The sequence below is a fragment of the Bombus flavifrons genome, chromosome 8, assembly GCF_040668555.2.
Source record: "Bombus flavifrons isolate JBK064 chromosome 8, iyBomFlav1_principal, whole genome shotgun sequence".
Classification (NCBI taxonomy): domain Eukaryota; kingdom Metazoa; phylum Arthropoda; class Insecta; order Hymenoptera; family Apidae; genus Bombus; species Bombus flavifrons.
Window position 1 is genome coordinate 4,230,893 of NC_138449.1, and position 20,083 is coordinate 4,250,975.

The 20,083-nt window shown below is 37.7% G+C and overlaps 1 protein-coding gene across 3 annotated transcripts in view; it reads left to right on the forward strand.

The window, feature by feature from the left end:
* Positions 1–1,633: 1,633 nt before the first annotated feature.
* smash (smallish) overlaps positions 1,634–20,083 on the forward strand; it is a 157,362-nt gene continuing 138,912 nt past the window's right edge. The window contains exon 1 of one of the 3 annotated variants that reach the window (XM_069119172.1): positions 1,634–2,032. The gene's annotated coding sequence lies outside the window, so the exon portion shown is untranslated. The remainder of the gene's footprint in view (positions 2,033–20,083) is intronic. The other 2 variants (XM_069119169.1, XM_069119173.1) reach the window with 2 other exon arrangements.

Genomic DNA, 20,083 nt, shown 5'->3' on the forward strand with positions numbered 1-20,083 from the left:
GATATAATCGTAAAATAAGTAAATAATAATAAATCAATAAGATATAATATCTTAATTAAGAGAAAAGAATAAGTATATCTTAATTTTAAAAAATTAGAAAATAAACGATTGCTTTGCAATTGCTTTCTAATTATCAGTTTTAAATATTGCATAATCGATTGGTAAATGTTGCTACAAAACAGATTCACACAGGTCTTAGTAACATTGGCACTACAAATTAAAGATGCATCAATCATATTCAAGTCCATGTTGAACGTAACGATACACAATTTCAACATTTTCGCCGAGACCTTTGCGATTCATGGTTCGAATGCACGTGCGATGCCTCGTGTCTTCGACGTTTCACCGACAAACCTGGAGGACAACGATGACATTACGTACTTTCTATTTCCCATCGACTTTCCATGGGCAGGTTGTCTACCAACACGAGTATGTATAACGTGTCAGGATGTTTCGCGGCTGAGCTCGTTCCTCATTTCCTTTTCCCGTAAAAGGCACGCCCTAAATCGGTGCATGGAATTGGTAATAAATCCAACGTTGATCGTTCAATCTCGGGAACGTCTTGACCTTGGCTGTTTCTCAGGTCCTAGACGGCATTTAATCTAGAAGCAACACGCCGCTCTTCTACTCTATTATTAGAGAAACAGAGAAGTATCGCTTTATTTTGCTACCGGTTTCTTCCGACGTAATTTCGCAGCCTTCGAACTAACACAAGTTCGTGAGCAGAATACAAACGAGGTATACACGTATTATCAATGGGATTTACATCGTTTCTGAATCCTTTTGAGGAAACGTTAACTTTATTTTCTTTTTTTTTTGTTTTTGTTTGTGCCTATGATTTTCATCTAGACACAAATTTTAGACATCTGACACAAATGAAATAAAATTATTTTATTTCTTCAGAAATTAATAATAACCACTTTTCACGATTGAATTGTTAGAAATATCTACAATTTCTATATCCAATTGCGGATGACAACCGTCGCACATCTCTATTGCAGATAATGCATTCACACGAATTAATAAAGACGCAATAGACGTTTGACATCAAACTTACATAAGTTCCAACTAATAAGTAAAATAAAAGAGCCTCCATAAAAAAACCTGCAACAAATACAGTCGCATTTGCCAATCAAATCGGAATAATGAGTCGAAGAATAAAGTTCTAGGCCGATGAAATAGGCAATATTAATCGCATAGCAATTATTTTCTATCCGACTTATGTGCCAGCTATTATCCTTATTTCAATATTAAACTCTTGTTTTGCAGAAAAATATTTACACTCGCCTTTAACTTTCATGGTTTTTTCGAGGTCGCGAGTTTTCAGAGAATTCGATCGCCTGCGTAACAAGAGGAAGGTGCCGATACATTCTGCGTTATCATCGGCCCGATCCCGAGGGAGGCTCTTTAATTCCAGCACGAAAACAGAAACGTTCGTACGGCCTCGACCTGAGCAAAAGTTCGTCGAGGTTGCCAAGCCTGAGGCCAGCCTCCTATCACTATTTCGTTCTCCCTTGCTTCCTGCCTTCCCCTTCTCTTTCTAATGTGTAAGTTCGACTCAGGACTCGAGAAAGGTCGAAGCTAGCCGGAGGTAGTCGACTGGCGTCGAACACTCGCGTCGAGAGCCGAGCGCAGAGGCTGCGGAACGAGCAACGAGCAATCGAAGAGCATCGTCAGTCCCTCACGGTGAGCCGGTTCAGTCGGTCTTCTTCGATTGTCTCTGTTGTTTGCAACACTCGTCCTCGTAGGTGGCTGCATATTGAAACTCCTCTCTTTCTCTCTCTTTGTTGTTTCTTTCGTTTGTTCTCATCGTGTCGAACAAAAGCCTACGGTAGTGCTGTACGATTTAAACTAAACATAACCTAACCCGGTCGTGCATAACTCCACGCGTATTCACTGACGAACAATTAGTGCGTACAATTTATTGGTGGACAAGCTTTTCCGCGAGCACGGGGCTGTTCTGTTTGTGGATTTCTACCCTCTGTCTCCTTGTGGATTACTCGACGTCCCGTAACGGGAACTTCTCTCAAAGGTAGGACGACTTTGATATACTTCATTCGCGAGATGTGTCGTATCGAGAATGGTTCGGATTCTGTACATTGTCTCGTTAAAAGAAACATTTGTCTTTTTTCTCTTTTCATCGCTATTGAAATTGTAAATGTCGCAAGTAAGATGGTTACGGGAGATTGATCAACCAGTGTTGATGAAACGTCGCTACCGAGAAAGAGACACGGCGAGGCCGGTGAAGACCTTGAATAAAACGTGTTTCGAGCGCTTCTTACCTGGCGGTTCGAAACGTGCGCACGTAATCGAGGTTACTAAGATCGTTCTAAAACGGCGTAATTACCACGCGAACTATCTTCGAGTCGGCCGACCGAGTCGGACCTTGGCCAACCGTAAGCATGGTGTTTCTCGATGTGGCTGTCTAATTGATCGTAGATTACGATTGAATTGCATTCGGCTTGCATTGAAATTATGTACCACTTTGCCTGGTGTGCCAGGCATAATTCGACATGCATCTAAAAATCGAACGTTCTACATCCATAGAACACTGGTAACTACTTTAAGCTTGGCTGATTTCAAGTTCGATCGATCCCGTGAATGTTATTCCGAAGTATTTCGTGACGTTTAAAGCATCGACGTTCAAACAGAATCGAGCTCAATTTTCTTGGCGTAAAATAGACCAACTCGGACCGTCGCTAATGGATTAGTGATTTAGAGAGGCTTAGAGAAGGTTAAAGCTTTTGTATGATGCCGGAAATAGAAGTTATATTTATCGATCAGCCGGTACGTACCAAGTATTCGTACGAAGTGGCCACGTACTGACGTCTGATTACAGCCTGTGATCTATAATTGATGACCGTTTAAATTGCAATCCAAGACGTCCCCCGAGTCCAGCAAACTGCGTAAATAGTCGACTTGACTAAGCCCACCGCCCTTTGTGAGGCCGGCCTGTATCATACGAAATTTTCTGCTGCAGTACGTGTTGACATTTATACGACGAGTTCCTTCAGGTTTGAAATTACGCGAAACGTTAGACCCGGCTGGTCAACCGGCCAAATCACGATTACCGTCTACACGTTACATTTAGTTCTTGGACACTTTTCAACGGAGTATTGTTTATATTTTCCTACGGTTATCCGTGTAATTTAAACGGACAGATATGCATTCTGTTTGCTCTTCGGCGGTTCACAGAATTTATTCCGTTATTTTGAGGAAGAAAATTAGGAAGATGTTTTCGCTGACCAGACAGTAGTTTATTGGCGTCGCTTGCATCCATTTTCCATCCGTGTCACCTTGTATTTCACCATTTCAGTCCGCAATAAATTCTACATACCACCGATTATTTTTCACCCCAATCCCTGCAGCTGTTTGAGTCGGCGCACGGAAGGGATTCGTATCAACATTGTCACGATGTTTACTCCGATTGTCTACATTTGTCGACATCCGGACAGGTTCACGTTGAAGATCGTTGTTTACGATTCACATTGACCCATTGTGGCAACGTGACAACAAAAAATTTTCGGAGTTCGAAATAACGTCCGTAATTTCTGGATGTGAGTCATTTATGAGCGACTATGAATTGCCGTGTTTATAGAGATAGTTGTGTTCTAATTTTGTACAAGCTGGTGTAAAATTATTTCCCTTAATGCGATAAAAAAGTAGGAGAATTTAAATTTAGTCATCTATGATAAATAAATTTAATTATTTAGATATCTAAGGGCATGGTACTCTGGTAATATACTAATCTCATTCGGCGTACTATTGTTTTATATCATCAAAATATTTATCAAAGAAATTTTCTGTATTGAAAATAACTTGCTGTTTTTCTTAGTATGATATAGGGATATTTCTATGAAATTTGAATGTTGCTAGTATTTGCCAATTTAATACACATTTGGACAATTGTGATTCACCAAATTTTCCTACAAATCATAAACATGATCGAAGTAAAAGAACGATTGGATTATTGATTCAGTGCTTGTCATATGTCCAAACGTAAATTCCTCACGACCTTTTTTATCATATATAAATTGATACAGTAGCAGACACACATTGATAAATTGATAAGTTATCGAGATTCGCTCTAAAATCACGGCTCAATGCCCTCTCTGGCATTTAAATTCATCTGTTTGTCGGCCAGGGTAAACCAAAGCGGACAACAGTTACTTATTTGACCGAGTCTTGCGTATCCACTTGTTCGGCATGAGCGTCGCGTGGTAAACACCATTTGAATTGTCGGGCAAATGTGAACGTCCCGCGAGACAAGCGTCTAAAACTAGTAACAGTTGAAACTTTGTGATTCTCTGCGAATGATTCAGAAGATGTTTCGTAGGGCACCCCATGTAGTCACCATCTGACTAATCTACAAATAAAACGCGAGAAACATCCCTAGCAGCTACTGTCAATTAAGACTCCCAGTTTGTCAGGTCATTCGTAAATCATACATACATTTGACGATGCTTATCAACTATAAATCTAACTAGGTTGGATGCACATTTTTATGTTTCTTCGAAATGTCCGAATTTCGCAGTGTACATACATTTATGCATCCACTTACAGTTACAGAAATATTTTATAAATATATTGTGCGTGTGTGTGTGTGCGTGTTATATGAAGCACGTTGAAATTTTATTAGTATTTGTTATAAGTAGACTGTGGATTTGTATGTATTTATAGACGATTTAAAAGTGCAAAATTACATAGAATACACATAATATGAAAAAATGTATAAAATAGCGAAAGTGTAGGGCTTTCTATAATATTTTCTAGGTAAAACCATTTTCTACCGAGATTGTGCTTTTTTTAATTATATCCTTAAAAATATGAATCTATATAAAAATTCGCAGTCTAGTTATAGGATTTTACCATCATGATTATATTCGTAAAGTCTGAAAGAAATTTGAACTGTTGTACAAAAGAATGTTGCTGTATGTTTACTTGCAGACAATATTTTGCAATTTACATATACCTTTTTAGATTACTTCTAAATTTTGTCCATGCTATGACGACAAACGTGTCTTACTACAGCGACAATGAAATTTCAAAATGGTTCCTATAAAAAGTTTTTTATGATAAATGTTTAAATACTCTCGCGAGCCACTACACGACAAGATGTTCCTGTATGTATTAACGTAGATGTCGGTGGAATAATGTTCATGCGAATATCTTCAACGGACGTTGCCACCGGTTTGAAATTGTCTAGTTTAAAAATGGATCGTGACTAGCCTGTGGAAACAATTATTTAACCGAGCGACTCGGTCGAGGTACCGTTCAGAACGACTAATTTTAAACGCAGCTCCGGCATTTTTTAATCGTCATTCCGTACAATTCATTGGCAATCTTGCAACCAGATTGCGGTTTGGGTTAGATTCGGGTTAGTTTTACAGAGGAAACGTTGTCTCTCATTAAACTTTAATTCAACGAAACGCTTCTGTAATTTCCTAGCCTACGTCGCGTTGGAGTCGTGAATATTCTTCGATCAAATATACCGTTTGTTACTCGCTGTAGGTTCGAGCAAGTGTTATGCTGCAACTTCGTAGACGCATCTCTGTTTTTTTGTACAGATTTTCTTCTGCGTACTCTCCACGGTACAAAGATGTAGATGTTTCACTGATCCATATAAGTAAATATTCCGTTCTGTCACAGTTAATTTACGTTCGACTAATTAGTATTGTATCTCTCGTTTCTTATCTCCCACACGTTTCTCCATGTGCCAAACAAGTACTTGAAAACAGCCTTACTTAGCATCTTACAACTTAGCAAGAAGACTAATCAGTGATATACGGTTATCAATAACCGTTCGAGCGTTTGCAAAACAGGAATACGTGCGAGAATGTTGCAGAGCATCTTCCTCGATTAACTCCTCTTGTATCATAGAATTTCACCACACGCTACTGGTCGAGAAAAATCTCAAGCACGAATTTCTTCTTTCTAAAAAGAATTATCATTCTTCCACTTAACAAACTACCGGTGCCCGATGCACTCGGTGCTGAACGATAAAGAACGTCGCCCATTGCACTCGGTTGGCTGAACACGGACAGCGGCTTCCCCCGAATTTCACCGACTTTCGAATAATTTAAAAATTCCACTCTCCGTCGATCGAAAAGCGTTGAAATGGAACCGAAAGGGGCGAGCTAAAAACACAGATGTGCGGGGTTTCATGAAACGCAATGAAGATCGGTTTACCGTTGTCGTCGGTCAACGCGTGTTTGTTTGGAGTCCAATGGAAACCGGTCGCCGGCGTGGCGCGTTCACCAGCGTGTAGGTGAGAGATGCGTGAGCTGTACACTCGTATATGAGTGTAAATGCGTGCATGCGTAGGAGCAGAAGAGGTAGAGGAGGCGAAGAGCCTTGCCGGAGGAGATGAAACGAGGGAGACGCGCATAAGCGACGTTTCGAGTGCCGTTACAACGTCCGAAAGAACTCTCGATAAACCTGAACCGCCACGCCGCATCTCCATCGCGCGGCATTAGGGTGAAGCCCCATGGATGGATGGAAAACAGGATTCTTCGTGACGCGGGAGAGTATCGTCTGGAGTCGCGACGAGAGCACTGGCCTCCTCTGTCTCTTCTACGCGGTGCACGTACTCGCGCTAAGCATTGCGAGATCAGTCGTTGAACCCCCAGCTTTACGTGATTAATTGCCGTTGTTCGGGGTTTCCATGCTTCTCTCTGACCAAGGAACGTATTCGAAAGGGATTTCGGGATGTTTGGAGACGTTCTCAAGTGGGTGGAATGCGTCTGGTGCAAGCACTTCGGATGGACTCGTGAGAGGACTCTAATATGGCTTGATTAGCGAGTGTGTACGGTATTGTGAAAGCTGCAGGGTAAACATAGTTATGTTTCCTGGTAGAGTGTCAAGTGGAATTTTCTGTGAACGTGCATACAGGGTTTTCAAGGATTCTTGGAGATCTGAGTCGCGTCGTTGAGATTATCGGTCTAATGTTACGTAATGGATTGCTTTAATCTTAATTTAAATTTAATGTAATAGATTTTTAATCGGAGGGGATGTGTATGGAACTATGAGAAGTTATGGCTGAGTGAAATGTTTATTCTTTAGGTCACGAACGATTAAATATTGTTAGTTTATGAGACGTGACTTTACAAAGAAAGCATAGCTGTTTATAATTTTCTTGAAAATGTTTGGGATCATAAGAATAAATTAATTTGAATAATTATATTATTTTAATTATTTTTTAAGTTTTTATAACGTGTACAAGAACGAAAATTGTTGCGTAAAAAATATTTTTCGATGGTTGCATATAAATACGAATCACCGCAATGTCGATTCTTATAGACTTATTTCGAGCTTCATAAAAAAGACAAATAAATCTTATAGTTACTAACAATTCTTATCTCGATTTTATCTGATTTAAAATTTATGTTGTTACAAAACGTTTCGATGTAGAGATCGGCAGTTTTCCTTGGAAATGATTTCAAAACTCAAGTTAACAATCTTGATGCAAAAATGCAACATAATAGAAAGAATAAACGTATATTTCAACATTAGAAATTATAATCCTTATACGTATAAAGTATTTATAAAATACTGCTTCTATTCCTACATGATTAAAGGCCTACAATAATTCATATAAGTCGAATCAGATTTTTCCACGAATTTCGACGATACTTCTGCATTCATATCATCAACTTCGATCCATACCTTTTAATGTTTCTTAGTCAACGTTACTATATCACTCTCTGCATATTACCGAGTAGATTATCTTATAACTTCTGCAATCGAAATTGTATAACATAGAACATAGAGCTATCTTGCTATTATATATTACTGCATAGTAAGTCTCGATTATGAAACACATTGATATCAGAATCCGGAATGGCTTAGCTTTCAATCTTTATAAGGGAACTCGAAACAAGCCGTGGTCGTGAATCCTTCCGAGTGTGATAGATCAGTGGATCAAACCATTTTATTCTGGAACTTATCGATCCATGTAAGCGACTTCGAGGACTGAGGGTGATTGCGAAAAATTCTTTGTTCATGCTATGTTTTCTCTCACGGGTACCAATGGGTTGCATCTCGCGATTTATCAATCACGTGGTGAAAGTGACGCCGTTTGATACAAATTTAGAAAGCCGATTGTACCGTCCTACGGTTTGCTCTAGTTCCAACGTATATGTTTTCCGTTATGTGCGAATTTACAGATCGATTGCGTGAAAAATACACGGCGCCGGCTAATTAAATCGAATTGAATCCTTATCGAACGTATCTTCTGACCGCCTCGTGCCACTTTCTAATTGGATGATTTGAATCGAGTGTTCTATCTCAAAATTAGGACCATGTCGAGTTTGCCGCGACGGTACACTACTAAATTACAAGACTCAGAAGCAGCGTTTCATTAACCATTCTAATCTCGGTTGAACGTCGTTTCGTGCTTTCGTCGAAGTCCGATCCCCATACTTGCGGTCGATAATGCACCCTTAAATCCTCTTCCTCGGCGAAAACATTAATTTTATAACAATGGACACCGTGGAGAGTACTCCGGTTTCTCGAGGTGAACAAACGAACAGAGAAATCGATTGGCTTTTGCAACTAGTCATTACGAGCGAGCGGGAGGTCAACGGTTCCACCGCTTTTATGGCTATTACACTTTCTTCGGCGCGAGTCCTATCGGCTTAATAAATTTACTTAGCCTCTTCTAAGTAGACCAGAAGAGGTCGACGCACGACGATGACCGTACACCGCAACACTAGGAGAACGCACGATGCTTTGCGCGTCGAGAGATGCGCTTCGCGAATGCCGTAAAAAGCTTGCCAAGAGTGGTAACAAATTAGTCGGAGACAACACTGGGGGAAGTCGCTTTTAGTGTATGGTAGTTGCCTACTGCCTTAGAATGACTGCGAGTCCACGAGCAAGATGTCCCCGTGATTCATCCAGCATCTGCGCGTGGATCTTCTTTTTCTTTCTCTCTGCTCTTTATTAATCGGATTTGTAGGAGATTCATCACGGTAAATCGACACGCAAGCCGATTTTGCCTTGAGATAATCCTCGCGCAGGAGGAGGAGCGTTTCATTAGATTGATGCAACGATGCAATAATGAGAAAGGTATTTATTGCGAGAGTCAACGATACAGTTGCTAAATGGTAGCTAGGAAATGGAAGGAAGTCAATCAATTATTAGCTTTCCAAGGGTGATTTGTTTCCCCTTTAAAGTAAATATTTCACTCCATGGTAATTCTTACTCAATTACGTATGAGGAGAAATTTCCGTAATTTGTTTCGTAACTATCGACATATTTAATAGGACGCATTTATCCATAAATTAACACACTGACGAGAGTAAAATGTGACGAGTACAGTCAATTTCGAAGTGATCTGAGTAGTGACAGCAATAAAACAAACTCACATATATCATTATTAGATTGCAGATAGAAAATCCCATTTTCCTATGATATTTTATCAAACATTCTATTATTTAGTATCATATATGTAGTTTATTTCTTTTCTCTTTCTTTGTTATAGCAATTTGAAATGTCCATGAAAAGATCATTTTAGATGCAAGACAGCTATGAGTTATAGATATTTTATTTTCTGAATCCAGATGAGTTACTAGTACCCTTTTAAAGAAATTTACTATGTACTGACTGTGAAATTAAGCAAAATATGATTTCGTCTTCAACTTGTGTACAATCACAAATTACTAAAATTCATTCATTCTTATGGCAGTTCAGCCTGCTAAGCTGGTTACTATTTTATTCTATCGAGTTGACAAAGACTTAGAGTCTCGTGTCGCTGTACAAGGAGGTCCAGAACGTGTATACGAGGCAGATTTGTCACGTAGACTATAGATTGATGTGACAGAAAGTTGTCTATTGTTTTCGCCGTAGGCGCCACCGTAGATTTACACCGAAGTCGCGAGCCTGTTTATATGGGAGTCGATTTGCAAGCCTACGCGCGAGACGGAAAGCTTGTCTGGAACATCTATTACGAGTCCAATATTCGCGAGTCGATGTACCGCGTGTCTTTTTGTTCCGACGTACAAATTGAACGGTAATGAAATCTTAGAACGTGGAACGTGAAAGTCCCTTACTAACTTGCGGGATGATGTAACTCGTAAACGCGCTGTATCTGTTTCGCGATTTATTATCTCTAACGATAATGCTACGTTTTCCTTTGTAATATTCGAATCGATAATGCTGTATAATGAATTAGTAAGAAACAGCGAATTGATTCCTTATTTGGTGTTGAAGAAAAGTAATGGTACAGATAGATCAACTTTCCTCGTAAAATCCTGTATAAATTTGTAGAACATATGATTCTTTATTTAACATTTTTTAAAGTTTGAATAAGAATGTCATAAGTAGATTTCTGATGTTTATGGATTTATGAAGAATTGCAATGAGCAGACATGTAGAGAATACGTATAATGTACAAGATTATATGAAATATCGTAAAAAAATGCTACAGATAGAGGATGAAAAGAACGTTTATTTAGATTCTATTACTTTAACGATGTATACGTAAATTTAAATTTGCACGAACATTCGCTGTCTAATCATAAAAGTCAAAATTACTAGCGCCATCACTTTCTTTTTTCGCTTGAAGTTGTTCTAAAACCGACTTTTATATTAACTTTACTGTAATTCAATTTCTATGCTTCGCTACAAACAGTTAATTTTGCATTTTTTAACGATTCATTTTTATTGCAGAATTGTTCAAATGTGCTGAATTATGATGTATTTAAATTTGGAATTTTTTATTTGCAAAAAAATTAGATAAAGGAACTTATGTTTTACAGATATACATATGTACATATCATTATTTGACTTTATCGTTTATGGTATGACTTTAATCGTTTTCTGAATCATAAGATAAAAGAAGCAAAACATTCAAATGATATTTTTTAAAAAGAGGTGTTTTAATTAAGCTTATTAATATCGTGAAAGCTATCTCGTTCATCTGGAGAAACTGGGCCACTCTTAATTACGGGACGCAAAGTACATACGTATCCCCTATCATCCAGTTTTGGTCGATTTGAGCGATCTCGATGATAGTCGTTAGAGAAACGAAATTAAAGAGACAATGAAAATGTAGCATGATTCGAGGCATTGATGGTAAAGAGGCCGGAGTATCCTTTGTGCTCACGGAAACGTTGACTTTCGAACGGCCTATTAAGTTGCACAGTAGTCGTTGCTGTTGCTCGATCTACCGTGACTTTCTTTGAAACACTTCGAACGAACGGAATCACGAGATCTTTTGAATGGACCTCGCTGCATCTGTAACTTCGGGAAGTGGGAAATCAATGGAAACTTCATCGATCATAGTTCCGCCCATTTATTAATGTTCCCAACTTTCTAAACCCAATGTTTTCCTTTTGTTATATAAAAATGATCGTCGCGATTTCTGCTTTAGCAGTTGCACAATTTCAGCATTATCGTAAAATTTCGAATTACTGTAAAATTCAATTTAAAAGATTCAACGTAATAGTAATTTTTGTTTAACATTTTTATTGATGCAAGTTTACTTCAAAATGGTAGAGAGACGTACATATGTAAATTTAAATACTTCCAATGTCAAATGTTACGACGTTTCTCAGTCTATTCTCGATCACGTGCAATTTTACAATGACGCCACTTGGAATGTTTACATAACACGTACATATTATACATATATATTTAGAGTACATCTGTTATTCGTCTCTTTAACCGTTTCTCTTTAAATCTAGTATTTTATCAGTATCTGTTTAATCCATCCCAATTCCAAAATGACACGAAGCGAATGAAATTGCTTTTACCGAATAAAATTGCGTAAAATTCCACGAAACGCTGCAAATAAGAAATAAATGTATTTTTAATTGCATTTTTCAGGTTCAATTATTTTTTATATAAAGATACAATCGTCGTTTTATTACAGTTTACATAGCTTTCGTTCCGGGCGAACCGTTGTGATAATTAAAACGTACACGTATCATTGGTAAAGATGGAAATTTCCGTGGGCGTGACATGAAGTAGCGACGGATACAAGTGTCGTTACACGCTGCAAATTAACAAGATATAGATGAGAAAATTCTTTGTCAAGAAGGCGTCGCGTACGACGTCCTCGTTGTCATTTTATTACAATACGAATTTTTCTTCTCTCTGGCGTTTCTCGCGCGAATACAGCGCAGTCTACTCCGACATTTCTTTTGCATCGAGGTCTCTTATTACATTCTCTCAGCTGTATCTTCCGGAACGAATGGCATCGAGACGGTATTTCGATTACGATCCTATCGAATGGTTTCTGGTAATGAACGAAGAGAGTGATTCGTGCTAATTGCGATAACAGTTGCGCTGCGAATTCGTATATTCTGTTAAACACAAAAATAAGATATTCTATAATACAATATTAATAAACCGAAATTTATATCGAATTATTTTGTAAATTGTATGTATTTCGTTTAATTTCGTTCATAATTTCAGCGTAATAGCTACATACTTTAACGTCGGTTTTTCTACAACTTTAATTAACCTAATTTTTACGAATTTTACTAGCAATTTTATAGAAGCGCGTAATTAATTCGATGGTATTATGGAGAAAAGGTTGAGCAACATGAAAGAGTTGAACGAGAATTTTTGTTGCGAGTTCGATCATTTAACCATGACCTAAATATTTATAACATTAATTTTACTTCAGAATATGGTAGATACTTTTGCGATACTTTTTCGAATGAGTCACGAATATGAAGAAAATTGTTACGATACCTGGAAGAATATTTGTAGAAACGGCGTGGTATGTTGCTCCCTCTTTGCAACGTTATCGCAGCTCGAGTCTTTTTTCTCGTCTCGTGTAAACAGTCTTCTCTCATCTTGTTTCACACCTACTAGCAGCCACTTTTCCTTTGCATTTCCTTTCATTCATCCTGTTTTCAAAGGCTTCATTTAAAGGTTGCTTCTTTTGAAAGCGACTAAGGTGTTAAATTAAGCACTTGAAGTTTTTAAAAACTTACTTCATTACAAAATTTTACATTTCCGTAGTAGCGTAAAATAACATCATAAAATCAAATTTTAAAAAGAATGCTAAAAAATGTTCAATCATAACAATTTTTAAGCTTTTTAGCAATTTATAAACATATTGTAAACGCTTTAGAAATTTACTTAAGATTGTAAAATTGTCTAGTAAACAAATATTTGTATTGTCACGAAAATGTTTTCCTCTTCCTGTCCGAACATATTTACTCATCAGAGAAATTATTCAGGTACTATGGAAGATTTTTCAGGGAGTACATTATTTAAGACGTTAATTTTTAAATTCTTCTCGTAGAAATTTTTCGTGCAATTTTACGGAGACACGTTTCACACCGACACCCGTTCACCTTATTTTTTATGCAGTGGAAACTCGGTATGACGTAAAAAAAAAGAACTTCTCACGCCTTGCGTGTGCCGCTCTCGAAGAATTTCCTTTTCGTAAGTGCTCGAGCGTGCAGCGTGAGAAGTAAGGCTCGAATATAATAAAGAACTGACAAAATCTTAGATCTCCTTGCACCGTGGAAAAAATGGTGATGAGAGAAATTGTGAGGTCGTCGCAACCTTTAGAAAATACTGCAAAGGTTTTTCGCAGACATAGTTTCAGTTTGTATTCAACAACGGTGAAAAACTTCGATATGGTTAATTTAATGAAAGTTAAAAGATGTTCGCAACAAATAACATAATGTGGAGTATATAAATAGAATTCTGTAGAATAACAGAATTCTTACATTTTGTAATATTTTACGAAATACCGATGCACTTTTACGATTAAGGATATTATGTAGAAGGGGTAGAGAATGTGTATGTTTATAAACAGTGTGGGATATTACTTTCTCATTATATAATGCACATCACCCTCGTCGACTTTGTATATGGCACTTGGGTTGGCAAAAGTGAAGGGTGAATTCCCCTCACTGATGTCAAACGTGAAGCAGCATTGCGATCAATACGAGGACTACTTCCAAAATACATATTACATCAGAGTCATATTTTCCTCGTAATTTCCATGAGTAAGTTATATATCAAATTTTATTATTACTATTTTTTATGCGATATACGAACAAACAGAAATTTTGTTATTTTAATTCTGAAATTTCACTTTTTTTATATATCACAGAATGAATATGAGAAAAATTGTCTCTAAATTATATATTCAAAAGACCAAAACTATATTTCTACTTTTATTTACCAATCCTTTGTTTTAAAATATTCAATATTCGTAGATAATGTATACCGTATATTATTATCAACAATTAACAACGAATAGATTCGTTATTAAATTCTCTAATTACCAAAGGAAGAATAAAAAATATAAAAAAGATTAAAAACACAAAATACACATAATATATGTATGGAGAAAGTAATTTGGAATGTTCTGAATATAATTTGTATAGTATTGTATGGAAGTTACTGTCGCGTAGGGTGAATCTCTCCCCAACACGAGTGTTGAACTAGAGGGGGTAGTATTTCAATCAATAGCAGAGAGACGATCGTTAGGGTGCTTCTCGACGCATTCTTAGAGTCTGAAAATTCCGTTACACATAATCTACTGCAGCAAACTGTCGAACTGATAGTTGGAATAATTTATCAGAGTAACAGGTGCTCGCCTTGATTTTATCACTATACGTGACATGATTGCGAACACGTATAACACGAGCTCCGGTAAATTGGTGCAACTAGCATGTTCCCTATGCGTCCGTTGATGCAAATTTAGTTTAATATCGATAGTTAAGCGACTGTTGCACCCGTCTAAAATGCATATTAACGATAATGCATTCGGCTACGTAATGAACGTGAACGGTGCACTGGTTCAATCAAGGAAATCGTGATATAAGAAAATGTCACTTGCGTATTTATAAATTGGTCTCGAGGTCATTAGATACGGTACATGGGTATTTTGCGTCATATACGATCCATCAAAATTACGTTGACAGCATAGGTACGATATTTATTTCGTAGACTTTTGAGGGAGGAAATATAAAGAGAAATTAGAGTTGGTTTTACTATTGAATTTCAGCCGCCTGACATATACTACATCAGGCTTTTCAACCTTTATAAAATAGTAGGACAACGAATTGCATGGGTTCTGCAGGAAACGTCGGATATCCGGTAACAATAGATGACAATAGGCTGCCCTGTCACGTAATATAGCTAGAATGAATTGGATTTCAACGAGCGAGTTGCTACTAATTCCTCGTTTGCATTTCGAAACGCGTTTAATTCGAACTTCGAACGTGAAAAGAACTTTGTCATCTAATCAACTAAACAAGTTTAACGTTGTATAAATTGTTGGTGATTGAAGTAATTGAAAAAAGATATTAAGCCAGGATATTTTGCGTAATTTTCTAAAGTGCCAGATCTTCAGAAAAAACATCTAATTTGTTCGATTCGCTAAAGGGAAGGTGCACGATTAATCGTGAAATTCCAATTTAATCCGTAATTTCAATTTGTTGGAAGACTCGCCAGACAGTCGGACAAACGATTGAGTATAATTGCCAGCAGTGCGATTTAAACGTACAACACCAGTGTTCAACTTCCTCACGGCATTCCGACATTTAGAAAGGCAGCACGGTATACGGTTCCGATATACTAAATGTTTACTAGGATTCCAGGATGCTGGAACGGGTGATTTCTCGCTATTCGATATTTCCTTGTCGACACTAATTAAAAATCATATACGCAGAAAAGTCTGTACCGATTTATGGAACGTGCGAACGGTTGCATAGAAATTTATAAATTACAGTGGAAACAAGCGATATATATCATCAATGGTATTCATAGAACAAGCTAATTTTCATCTTTCCTAAGTGGAATGTTTTACTTCCATTCATCAGCCTGTGGCATAGATCTGCGTATACTAATTTTAAGCATAAATAAATCGGTATTATGGAACGTATGAAATATTCTAATTAGCGTTTCTTCAATTTCTTGTATTATAATTATACAATTATATGATAATTAGATAAATTTCTAAATAAACATTCAGTTATATTTTTGAATAATCTTATTTCTATATTAAACTTATCTTTCTTACAATCTACGTATTAAAAGCTAATTTTATCATATTGCTATATCAATTTATTATCCCACTAGATATTTCACCTACTCTTTGAAATCTGTTATAACTGTTTAACATTGCAACACAAGTGATCTACTTTCACTACAGGTATTTTTCTTAGGTTTCTACTTAAAAACATCAGATAGCACACATTCTAATATTTTAACCACTAATCCGTTAAACTGCAAGGATCTCGAAATATTTTGTGAAACTGCAACAATACAATCTAGGGCTTATTTCCAACTGACCTGCTTAGTTGTTCGGGCACGTACCTGGCTGGCTCCCGTAGCTTCTTGAATCTTGTTTTCACCCATTTCAGCTGGCAAGCTTTTCACCTATCTTCGTCTTCCTGCTCATTCAAAATACTTCCTGTCGTTGCCACGGCACGTTCTGCATTTTTATTGATTCATCTGTGTAGTCATGCACGAGAAGCGTACAAAATAATCCTCGATGTAATGCTTTGCCAAGCTTGTGCTCATAAATCAGAAAATTTATCGCTTCGGTGAACGTCTTAAAATTAGCCAGATAGAAAAGCTTCGACGTGCAAGGATATTTAGAACTTTTCAACTTGATTTGACAAAGCTGTGGTAATAAATACAAATTCAATTCGCTGAAAGGACAAGACGTTGATGAATTGTTTTGGGTCTTGTTGCTATATCTGAGATATAAATGAGACGGTAAATAGAATTGCCAATGCGTACAGACTGTCAGAGTGACGCGTGGACTTAATTAAATTTTCAAATAATATATTCGCGTGTCACTGGAATGTTGGAGTGCTTTGTTAGCAATGATGATCCCGCGCGAAATTGGAAAGAACTATGTGGGAGTAAGTGACGTGGGGCACGTTGACTATTCATCGTTCAGTGTCGGGTGATTTGACAAAAACGTAACAACGTTCGCAATTAATACCGTTCGTGGGCCAATAAATTCTCTCGATGGGTGCTCTCGGAAGTGCATGGAAAACGTTGAAAATGAGCCAGTGGCAAACGAGGACAGGTGGAATAACCGATGTGGAACATGATGCACTCACCTCGTAAATGCGTTCTTTGCGTGCAACAATTATCATCGACACTTATTCTCAAACGCGACCGATGAATCATCGCTGATGAAATACACATACGAGGTGTATCGGTTTATATTTTTTAATGACCGATATCTTGCGTGTTCGTTTATCAAAATCAAGAGCAACATTATGTATTGCTTTAGTTAGTATATATAGCCCCGGGAAGTACGTCAGTGATCTCTTTGTATCTCACAGCCGGTTAGAAGAGAAATCGTAAATTTATATTGTGAAATTAAAAGTATCAAATACAATTAATATCTATATTTTTTCTCAACGAATTCCACTTACGTCAAGATTGTTCTTGTTTATAGAAGTATTAAGAGAAATTACAGCCGGCTGAAAGATTAATCTTACGTAGACAATCTGGGTCATTGACAACTGCAGAGAAATTTCACCTTTAAACTTTTTAAACAGAATCGCACAAAGAGCAACAGCTGTTAGCTGTTTATGCTATCATTTTCGCTTCCCCAATGGAAGGAAAGCTCCAAATGCCACGAACATATCTTATTTTCTTATCACACATCTTTTCTGTTACAAATGTACCACAAAATTAGTACAAACCAATTTATTCGTGAACTTAAAGCAGCTTAATTTATTCTTAAAAAGACCTTATAGTACCGCGTGATAAGCACCAAATAAGTGTTTGATCCTACATAAAACTCTAGGACACGAAAAATCTACTTTTATACCAACGGAAAAACGACGAAGAATCATAAAAGTATACTTCCCGGTAGAGAAGAAGATTAACGTCGATCGTAAACAGGATACACCGGAGCCATGGAACGGTGGCCCAGAATGCGAAAGCCGAGAGGGGTCCGATCAGATGGAATAATCGGTTCAGCTGTCGATACGTGTCATCATCCGCAATATAGAAGAGTCGTTGACCTGATCCTTGAGGTCCTTAAGGTGCAAAAACACACACGCGATACCGTTGGCACGAGACCACGACGCGGAGAGATGCACCTGCTTGCCGGGGCTCATGTAGTCACGGCACATGCACCTGACGATGTGGCCCGTGAGCTCGCGCGCGCGTTTCTTCGCCTCGTCGTCGTTCCGCGTCGAGGAATCCGCGGAGGTCGCGGCGGTATGCGCCAGGAATCCTCCTCTTTTGTCCTCGACGTAAATTACGCGGCGGGCAACCGAGAAAAATGACAATGCCAGGGAACAGTTGATTTCGACGTAAGTACGAGGCACAGTTAGAGTAACTGCTACGCCGACGGTTAGCGCTTTTCAACGTCGCGTCGCGTCGTGCCGCTTTTCACGTGTCAACCCACCAGGTTTCTTTCAGTCGGTACTAGGGATCCGGCATAGAACTCTGAAACGACAGACACACGAACGTTTTAATGACGAATGTGGGACGCGGAATCGCGGCGATGTTTGATTCGAAAAGGAGTGGAATTTGAAAGCACGGTTGCACGATTCGTTCTTTCGCTTCTAGCTATAGACAACACTCGAGAAATTTGTATAAATTAAAGATCACAGAGGGACGGGGGAGGAACATGGTCAGTAGACTGAAAATGTTTGCGCATTTATGGAAAAATGAAATTTTTCAAAATGAGTGAATCCATATGTAATATAGAAAAATACACAAAATATTCAAAGCATGATGCTAATTACAATATTTTATAAATGAAACAAATTTTTATAAGCGAAAAAATATCTTATAAGTATTTGCGTAAATATTTACAATGTAATGATAACTGCATTCTTATTTATGAAAATGTTTTTTTTTGCGTCTTTCTGAAATATAAATTCAAGGAATTTCCTAAAAGAGATTGGAAGGTTCGAATGACTTCTGTAAGGAGAGCATGTTTGCAGAACGACACAAATAAGGAATTCGTAGTAGTAGTAGGAAACTATTGCGTAGTTTTATGTAACAGCTCGATGGAATTCCAATCGATCGAGATCGTCCTTGAAGATTTGCATCTTTGTAAGAGCGAATAAAACGCAATTTAGTTTACGTAAATGATCCTCGAATATAAAATGCACCATAAACTCTAATCCTCGAATTTGAAATACCTAAAAATATTCTAACATTCCTTTCATTTCAATCATTCGCATTCCAAAGTAATATATTCCCAGAAATTTCTAGCCAATTAAAAATTTTCATGGTTACTTTGGTACTTCGTAACAACCTGAAATCGTTGACGAATCGTCGACGATCATAACGGTATTGCGAAGGTTTAACATATACATATCGAAGAACGTATACAACGAACCATACGATCTCTGCGTATTTTAAAGAACACGCCTAAATGCAGTAACGTCTTTACAATAAGTGCTCGTCAACTCGACCGTGTAAAATAAAGCTTGCGGTGCCCGTGCTTGTATGTGACTAGTCGCGATGACAAATCGTGTCTAATTTTCTTCGTTTTAGGCGTCCATTCAGGTACACCGTGGATCGTAGCGTTTACTATTACTTTTGAAGGATAGTTAAGTCATTACATGCCGGATGGGTAGCTCTTCTCTCGCCGGTGTACCGCTATGCGCCGATGATTATGCAACTTCGCACTATTCCACTGCTGTGAAACGACCGCGAACCAGCGATTTCCTATCCGTGGCTTTAAATAAACGTAACGATCCCACTTCGATAAATTGCGAGATAAAATCATCTCTAGTCGACAGATCATGCTTTAATAAAACATGGTGTCAGAATTGGATTTGCATAAATTGATAGTATTCAGTTTTATTGATATTATGTTAACTAAAAATTAACTAGTACTGTAATGATAAAAATGAACGAAGGAAAGAGAAGGAAAAGACGAGAATAGATTTTGTCCGAGGTCTGCTAATGGAATTCAATCGTAAGGATATTCTCAGAGATTTTTGACGATGATAATGGGGACCAGGTTAGGGATTTGTACGAGGGAAGCATTCGAGGAATTGTGCCTTGACATAAAGCATAATTTGTTAGAAATTTATACGAACTAATGGCGTGTATTTGGTTGAAGAGACATATGTATAAAAGTGAAATTGTTTAAACAGGGTGTAGAACGATG